This window comes from Pongo pygmaeus, chromosome 22 (assembly GCF_028885625.2).
Source record: "Pongo pygmaeus isolate AG05252 chromosome 22, NHGRI_mPonPyg2-v2.0_pri, whole genome shotgun sequence".
Taxonomy (NCBI): Eukaryota; Metazoa; Chordata; class Mammalia; order Primates; family Hominidae; genus Pongo; species Pongo pygmaeus.
This window is the reverse complement of record NC_072395.2, coordinates 4578411-4585713: the sequence shown is the minus strand read 5'-3', so window position 1 is coordinate 4585713 and position 7303 is coordinate 4578411.

The window sequence follows — 7303 nt, the reverse complement described above, 5'->3', positions numbered from 1 at the left end:
AATGTGGAATGGAAAGGAATGGAATGTGGAATGGAATGTGGAATGAAATGGAAGGGAAACTGGAATGGATCGTGGAATAGATCATGGAAGTGAATGTGGAATGGAACATGGAATTGAATGTGGAATGCAATGTGGAAGGCAAGCTGGCATGGAATGGAATGGAATGGAATGGAATGTGGAATGGAACGTGCAATGCTTCCTGTAATTGAACGTGGAACGGTTCATCGAATGGAACTGGAAGGGAATGTGATATGGAATGTGGAATGGAATATGGAATGGAACGTGAAATTGAATGGATTGGAATGTTGAATGGAACGTGGAATGGAAAGGAATGGAATGAGAAATGGAATGTGGAATGGAATGGAATGGAATGTGGAATGGAATGGAATGGAATGTGGAATGGAATGGAATGGAATGTGGAATGGAAAGGCATGGAAGGTGGAATGGGACGTGGAATGGAACATGGAACACAACATGGAATGGAACGTGCAATGGAGTGTCGAATGGAATGGAATGGAATGTGAAGTGGAATGGAAAGGAATGATGAATGGAAAGTAATGGAACGTGGAATGGAACGTGGAATTGAATGGATTGGAAAGTGGAATGAAATGCGGAATGGAATGGAATAGAACGTGGAATCAAATGTGGAATGGAATGGAATAGAACGTGGAATTCAATGGAATGCAAAGTGAAATTGAATTTGAAATGGAATGGAATGGAACGTATAATTTAATGGAATGGAACGTGGAATGGAACATGGAATGGAATGGAATGGAACTTGGAATGCAACGTGGAATGGAAAGTGGAATGGAACGTGGAATGGAACATGGAATGGAATGGAATGGAAAGTGTAATGGAATGAAATGGAATGTGGAATGGAAAGGGATGCAACATTGAATGGGACGTGGAATGGAACATGGAATGCGACATGGAATGGAAAGTGGAATGGAATGTGGAAAGGAATGTAACGGAATGTGGAATGGAATAGAATGGAATGTGAAATGGAATGGAATGGAGTGGAATATACCATGGAATGGAATGGAAAGAAACGGAATGGAATAGAATGGAATGGAATGGAATGCGGAATGCAATGGAATGGAAAGTTGAATGGAATGGATTTGAATCTGGAATGCAATGGAATGGAATGGAATGGAATGGAATGGAAAGTGAAATATAATTTGGAAAGGAATGTGAAATGGAATGTGTAATTGAATGTGGAAAGGAATGAATTGGAACGTGGAATGGAATGAAATGGAACGAGCAATGGAATATAATGGAATGGCAAGTGGAATGGAACGTGGAATGGAACATGGAATGGAATGTGGAATTGAATCTGGTATGAAATGTAGAATGGAATGGAATGGAAAGTGGAAAGGAATGTGGGAAGGAATGCAATGGATTGAGAACGGAATGTGGAATGGAATGGAATGTGAAATGGAATACTGAATGGAATGTGTAATGGAATGTGGAATGCAAAGTGGAATGGAACGGAATGAAATGAGGAATGGAATGTGGAACGCAAATTGGAAAGGAATGTGGAATGGAATGTGGAGTGGAATGGAATGGAATGGAATGGCATATGAAATGGAAAGGAATGGAATGTTAAATGGAATGGCATGGAACTTGGAATGGAATGTGGACTGGAATGTGAAACGGAATGCAACAGAAAGTGGAATGCAATGGAGTGGAATGTGGAATGGAATGTGGAATGGAATGGAATGGAATGTGAAATGGAATGGAATGGAGTGGAATATACAGTGGAATGGAATGGAAAGGAATGGAATGGAATAGAATGGAATGGAATGGAATGCGGAATGCAATGGAATGAAAGGTGGAATGGAATGGAATGGACTACAACGAACTGTGGAATGGAATGGAATGGAATGGAAAGTGAAATATAATTTGGAAAGGAATGTGAAATGGAATGTGTAATGGAATGTGGAAAGGAATGAATTGGAACGTGGAATGGATGAAATTGAACGAGCAATGGAATATAATGGAATGGCAAGTGGAATGGAAAGTGGAATGGAACATGGAATGGAATGTGGAATTGAATCTGGTATGAAATGTAGAATGGAATGGAATGGAGAGTGGAAAGGAATGTGGGAAGGAATGCAATGGATTGAGAACGGAATGTGGAATGGAATGGAATGGAATGTGAAATGGATTGCTGAATGGAATGTGGAATGGAATGTGGAATGGAAACTGGAATGGAACAGAATGAAATGAGGAATGGAATGTGGAATGTAATGTGGAACGGAACTTGGAAAGGAATGTGGAATGGATTCTGGAGTGGAATGGAATGGAATGGAATGGCATATGAAATGGAAAGGAATGAAATATTAAATGGAATGGCATGGAACTTGGAATGGAATGTGGACTGGAATGTGAAACGGAATGCAACAGAAAGTGGAATGCAATGGAGTGGAATGTGGAATGGAATGTGGAATGGAATGTAATGGAAAGTGGAATGAAATGTTGTATCGAATGGAATGGAGTGGAATGTGGAATGGAATGTGGAATGGAATGGAATGGAATGTGGAATGGAATAAAATGGAATGTCGAATGGAATGTGGAATGAAATGTAATGGAATGGAATGTGGAATCAAATGCAATTGAATATGGAATGGAGTGGAGTGGAATGTGGAATGGAATGTGGAATGCAATGGAAAGTAATGTGGAATGGAATGGAAAGCAATGTGGAATGCAATGGAATGGAATGTGGAATGGAATGGATTGGAATGTGGAATGGAATTTAATGGAATGTGGAATGGAATGTGGAATGGAATGTGGAATTGATGGAATGGAATGTGAAATTGAATGGAATGGAATGTGGAATGGAATGAGCAATGGAATGGAATGGAATGCGGAACGGAAAGTGGAAAGGAATGGAATGGAATGTGGAATGGAATGTGGAATGGAATGGAATGGGATGGAATGTGGAAAGGAATGGTGAATGGAATGGAAACAAATGTGGAATGGAATGTGGAATAGAATGGAAAGGAATGTGGAATGGAAGGGAATTTAATGTGGAATGGAATGTAATGGAAAGAGGAATGGAATGTGGAATGGAATGGAATGGTATGTGGAATGGAAAGGAATGGAAGGTGGAATGGAACGTGGAATGGATTGTGGAAAGGAATGTGGAATGGAATGGAATAGAATGTGCAATGGAATCGAATGGAATGGAATGTGGGTAGGAATGGAATACAATGTAGTGGAATGGAATGTGGAAAGGAAAGCATTGGAATGTGGAAAGGAATAGAAATTGGAATGGAAGGAAAATGAATGGAAAGAAATGGAATGGAATGTGGAATGGAATGGAATGGAATGTGAAATGTAGTGGAATGGAATGTAGAACAGAATAGAATGTGGAATGAAAAGGAATGGAATGAAATTGGGAATGGTATGGAATGGAATTGAATAGAATGTGGAAAGGAATGGAATGGAATGTGGAATGGAATAGAACGTGGAATGGAATGAAGTAGAATGGAATGCGGAATGGAATGGAATGTGGAATGGAATGGAATGGAATTGATTGGAATGTGGAACAGAATGCAGTGAAATGTGGAATGGAAAAGAATGAGGAATGGAATGCAGTGGAATGGATTGTGGAATGGAATAGAATGTGGAATGGAATGAAGTGGAATGGAATGTTTAATGGAAAGAAATGGAATAGAATGCGGAATGGAATGGAGTGGGACTGAACGGAATGTGGAATGGAATGGAGGGGAATGTTGATTGGAATAGAATGGGGAGTGGAAAGAAATGGAACGGAGTGTGGAATGGAATGCAATGGAATGTGGAATGGAATGAAATGGAATATGGAATGGAGTGGAAAGAAATGGAATCTGGAATGGAATGTGGAATGCAATGGGATGGAATGGAATGGAAAGTGGAATGGAATGGAATCTAATCTGGACAGGAATGCGGAAGGGAATGTGGACTGCAATGTGAAAACGAATGGAATGGAATATGGAATGGAACTGAATGGAATGCGGAATGGAAATTGGAATGGAATGGAATGGCATTTGAAATGGCATGTGAAATGGAAAGTGGAATGGAACGTGGAATGGAACGTGGAAAGGAACGTGGAATGGATTAGAATGGAACGTGAAATGCAATGGAAAGGAACGTGGAATGGAATGGAATGGAATGTCCAATGGAATGTGGAATGGAATGGAATTGAAGGCAGAATGGAATGTAGAATGGAAAGGAAAGGAATGTGAAATGGAAAGAATTGGAATGTGGAATGGAATGGAATGGAATTGAACGTGAAAAGGAACGGAATGGAATGTGGAATGGAATGTGAAAAGGAATGGAATGGAGTAGAATGTGGATTGGAATGTGGAATGAAATGGAATGGAATGTGGAATGAAATGGAATGGAATGGGGAATGAAATGGAATGGAATGGGGAATGGAATGGATTGCAATGTGGAATGGAATGTGGAACGAAATGGAATGAAAGGAAATTGAAACTGGAATGGAATGCAATCTGATGTGGAATGGAATGGGAATGGAATGGAATGGAATGTGGAATGGAATGGAATGGAATGTGGAATGGAAATGACTGGAACTTGGAATTGAATGGATTTGAACGGGGAATGGAATGTGGATTGGAATGAAATGGAATTTGGCATAGAATAGAATGGAAGTGAAAGTGGAATGGAAATGAGCTTGGAATGGAATGGAATGGAATGTGGATTGGAATTGAATGGAATGGAATTTGGAACGGAATGGAACGGAATGGAATGTGGAATGGAACGAGGAATGGAATGGAATGGAAAGTGGAATGGAACTTGGAAAGAATGGAATGGAACTTGGATTGGAATGTGAAATGGCATGTGGAATGGAACGTGGAATGGAACGTGGAATGGAATCGATTGAAATGTAGAATGGAATGGGATGGAACTTGGAATGCAATGTGGAATGGAATATGAAATGGAACGTGGAATGGAAAGTGGACTGAAATGGAATGGAATTTGGAATGGAATGGAATGTGGAATGGAATGGGATGGAATGTGGAATGGAATGGAATGGAATGTGGAATGGAATGGAATGGAATGAGGAATGGGATCTGGAGTGGAATGGAATGCAATGTTGAATGCAATGGTGAATGGAATGGAATGGAAGGTGTAACGAAATGTGGAATGCAACGGAATGGAATGTGGAATGGAGTGTGGAATGGAATGTGGAATGGAATGCGAAATGGAATGTGGAATTGAATATTGAATGGAATGGAATGGAATGTGGAATGGGAAGTGGAAAGGAATGCGGAATGGAACCTGGAATGTAATGGAATGGAACGTGAAACGGAATATGGAATGGAATGGAATGGAAAGTGGAATGGAAAAGAATGGAATGAGGAATGGAATGGAATGAAATGTGGAATGCAATGGAATGGAATGTGGAATGGAATGTGGAATAGAATGTGGAATAGAATGTGGAATGGAATTTGGAATAGAATGGAATGCAATGTAGAATAGAATGAAATGGAATGTGGAAAGGAATCTGGAACGGAATGCAATGGAATGTGGAATGGAACGGAATGGAATGTGGAATGGAATGTGGAATGGAATGTGGAATGGAATGTGGAATGGAATATGGAATGGAACGGAAAGGTATGTGGAATGGAATGTGGAATCAAAAGTTGAATGGAATGGAATGGATTGTGGAATGGAATAGTATGGAATGGTATGGAATGTGGAATGGAATGGAATGAAATGTGGAATGGAACGGAATTGAAGGTGAAAAGGGATGTGGAATGCAGCGGCATGCAACGTGGAATGGAATGGGATGGAATGGAATGTGGAGCAGGATTGAATGGAATGGAATGGAATTTGGAATGGAATGGAATGGAATGGAATGTTGAATGGAATGTGGAATGGAATGTGGAATGGAATGTGGAATGGAATGGATTGGAATGTGGCAGGTAATGTGGAATGGAAAGTGGAATGGAATGGACGGAATGTGGAATGGAATGTGAAATGGAATGGAACGGAATGTCAAATTTAATGTGGAAAGGAATCTGAAATGGAAAGTGTAGTGGAATGTGGAATGGAATGGAACGGAATGTGGAATGGAATATGGAATGGCATGGAATGGAGTGTGCAATGGAGTGTGGAATGGGATATGGAATGGAAAATGGAATGGAATGGAAGATGGAATGGAATGTCGAATGGAATAGATTGGAATGATTAAATGGAATGGAATGGAATGTGGAATGGAATGTGGAATGCAATGCAAAGGAATGTGGAATGGAAATTAATGGAATGTGGAATGTAATGGAAAGGAATGTGGATTGGCATGAGGAATGGAATGTGGAGTGGCACTTGGAATGGACGTAGTGCAGTGTGGAATGGAATGTGGAATGGAATGGAATGCAATGCGAAATGGAACGTGGAATGGAACGTGGAATGGAACGTGGAATGGAACTTGGAATGGAATGTGGAATGGAATGGAAAAGAATGAGAATGGAATGAATTGGAATGTGGAATAGAATGTGGTAAGGAATGGAATGGAATGTTGAATGGAATAGAATGGAATGGTATGGAATGTGGAATGGAATGGAAATGAATGTGGAATGGAACGTGGAATGGAATGGAATGGAACGTGGAATGGAATGCGTAATGTAATGAGGAATCGAACGTTGAATGGAATGTGGAATAGAGTGGAATGGTACGTGGAATGGAATGTGGAATGGCACGCGGAATAGAATGTGGAATGTAATTTGGAATGGAAGGGAATGGAATGTGGAATGGAAAGGAGCGCACTGTGGAATGGATTGCAATGGAATGTGGATTGGAATGTGGAGTAGAAAGGAATGGAAGGCAGAATAGAATGCGGAATGGAATGGATAGGAATCCGGAATGGAATGGAATGCAATGGTATGGAATGTGGAATGGAACGTGGAATGGAAACTGGAATGCAATGTGGAATGGAAAGTGGAATGGAATGGAATGGAATGTGCAGTGGAATATGGAATGGAATGTGGAATACATCGTGGAATGGAATGTGGAATTGAACGTGTAATGGAAGGTGGAATGGAATGGATTGGAACGTGGAATGGAATGTGGAGTGGAATGGAATGGAATGTGGAATGGAATGGAATGGAATGTGGAAAGGAAAGGAATGGAACAAGGAATGGAACATGGAATGGAACGTGGAAAGTAACGTGGAATGGAACGTGGAAAGTAATGAGAAATGGAATGGAATGGAATGGGGAATAGAATGGAAACGGAATGTGAAATGGAATGGAATGCAGTGGAATGTGGAATGGAATGGAATGCAATGGAATGGAAT